Source organism: Physcomitrium patens, chromosome 26 (genome assembly GCF_059467195.1).
Source record: "Physcomitrium patens ecotype Gransden chromosome 26, ASM5946719v1, whole genome shotgun sequence".
In the NCBI taxonomy this organism is placed as follows: Eukaryota; Viridiplantae; Streptophyta; class Bryopsida; order Funariales; family Funariaceae; genus Physcomitrium; species Physcomitrium patens.
Genome location: NC_143435.1, coordinates 345,001 through 347,500, shown reverse-complemented (window position 1 = coordinate 347,500; position 2,500 = coordinate 345,001).

Sequence of the window (2,500 nt, the reverse complement as noted above, 5' to 3'; positions counted from 1 at the left end):
GAGGAAGTCCGGGACTCGCGACGGGACTGGGACTCGCGCCGGGACTAGGGAGTCGCGGCGGGACAAGGAAGAGGAGGAGGAAGTCCGGGACTCGCGACGGGACTGGGACTCGCGCCGGGACTAGGGAGTCGCGGCGGGACAAGGAAGAGGAGGAGGAAGTCCGGGACTCGCGACGGGACTGGGACTCGCGCCGGGACTAGGGAGTCGCGGCGGGACAAGGAAGAGGAGGAGGAAGTCCGGGACTCGCGACGGGACTGGGACTCGCGCCGGGACTAGGGAGTCGCGGCGGGACAAGGAAGAGGAGGAGGAAGTCCGGGACTCGCGCCGGGACTAGGGAGTCGCGGCGGGACAAGGAAGAGGAGGAGGAAGTCCGGGACTCGCGCCGGGACTAGGGAGTCGCGGCGGGACAAGGAAGAGGAGGAGGAAGTCCGGGACTCGCCACGGGACTAGGGAGTCGCGGCGGGACAAGGAAGAGAAGGAGGAAGTCCGGGACTCGCGACGGGACTGGGACTCGCGGCGGACAAGGAAGAGAAGGAGGAGGTCCGGGACTCGCGCCGGGACTAGGAAGAGGGGGAGGAGGTCCGGGACTCGCGACGGGACTAGGAAGTGGGGGAGGAGGTCCGGGACTCGCGCCGGGACTAGGGAAGAGGAGGAGGAGGAGGAAGGCCGGGACTGGGACTCGCGGCGGGAGTAGGTAGTGGGGAGGAGGTCCGGGACTCGCAGCGGGACAAGGAGGAAGTCGGGGAGGAGGGCCGGGACCAGGAGTCGCGGCGGGGATAGCAGGCAGGACAGGGAGGGTGGGTGGTCTTCCACAAAAAAAAGTGTGTCTCGGAACTTCCTTAGTGCAGTAGGACGGGGGCCTGCCGAATCCCACAGAGAGTACTATGTGGGGAAGGGTTCCTCTGAAGCGTCTCGGGAAAAGTCGTGAGGGGGTGACGGTTGCTCGGTGCCTACGGGTCCCGACTGCTCGCTGCCTTCTTTGAGCCCAGTACCGACGTTCGCAGGGGGATACCTGGATACTACTGGGGTTACCTGGATACTTCTGGCGTGTTACCTTGGATCAGTGAGGAGTGGGGGTTAGTTTCCCGGCGACGCGACCCTCTGAGGAGGTCCCGCGGAGGGTCGCCGAGTATTATATGGTGAGCTGGCTGTCAAGGATTGTGAGTCCCGCTGCCAAAATTTTTTTTGGTGCGCGGGCGACTGGAAAAAGAGGGTTGGTCTTGTGCCGATACGCGTAACGTCGCAGCGAGTCCCAAGAGCTAGTAACCATTTTTGGCGGGGGGCGATGGCCTCGGTATTGTCAAGCCATTCTCTCATTCATTTGGGAGGGTGGGGAGAAGTGTTTGCCGAGGCCGTTCAAGCTCCGCCTGGTCGACCACCACTGTGACCGCCACCGCGCTCGATCTCTATTGCAAGCTCAGGTGAAATTCCTGATAAACTTGGAGGGGGTGTGGGACGCGTTCGCAGTGTGGGCCGAGGAGTCATAACATCCCAGGTCGGAATGTGAAAATGGAACTTCGAAACCGGTGAGAGTTCTCTCGTCGGCTAGGGGTTTCACAAAAGTAACATTTCTATAAATTTCTATCCGACCCCTCCATTAATTTGGAGGGGCGATGGGCCCCGGGATTGGACATACTTCTTGCTGATTTGTCTTTTGAGGAAAATCCTTCGCGGTGATGGTTACTTTTTCATTTTTTAATGTGTGTATCGGCCTCGTCGGTTTCTCTCTTTCCTGGTCACATTCCCGAAAAAGGCCGCAGCACCTATGATTCTCTTCCGGGGGTCTAACTCTCCCTCTCTCTCTATCCTTCTCTTTGTCTGGCTCTCTCTGGCTTCACTTTTTGTGGTGTGTGCCTCTGGGGGTCTGGTTGGAATTTGCCGTTGGCTTTTTGCCCTCTCTTTTTGCCTTTTATCCATCGCAAAGAAGGGTGTGTGTGTTCTCACCTGGGGTTGGAATGAAGGACGGGGAACCTCCTCGTCTTGTGAAGTGGGACCATCTTTTAGGATGATGGCTTTTTGCTGCCTGGTGTGTGCTTGGGTGGGGTTTGGTGGTGGCAGTCTACCTCTCCCTTTCTCCGGTAAGACCAGATGACTGGTTCGTCCGCTACTCTTGTGTTGGCCCTACCTTGGCCAACGGGAGTCGGCGACGCTCCAGACTGGATGGCATGATGTGGTGGTGTACCGAAGGGGGACATCCGAAGGGGAAGAGGGGCCGAGCCTCGCGAAACTTAGGTGTGTCGGGTTGTGTGATGTCGGAGATCCATTTTTTTGTGGCTGCCGTCGTGATTTCGCCCATCCAAACCTGAGTCGTTGCTGCGGACTGGAAAAACTATGGAAGAGCTGTTTGGGAAAGATTCGGGAGTTTGTTTTCGAAGTTACCTTGTTCGATCGATCTAGGATCCACTGTACTCGCCCACCAGAATTTGCTCCCGGAACCCCCCGATCAGCCAAAGCGGGTCGGGGGGCCTTGGTTCAACGAGGGTTACTCCATATGCTAGCC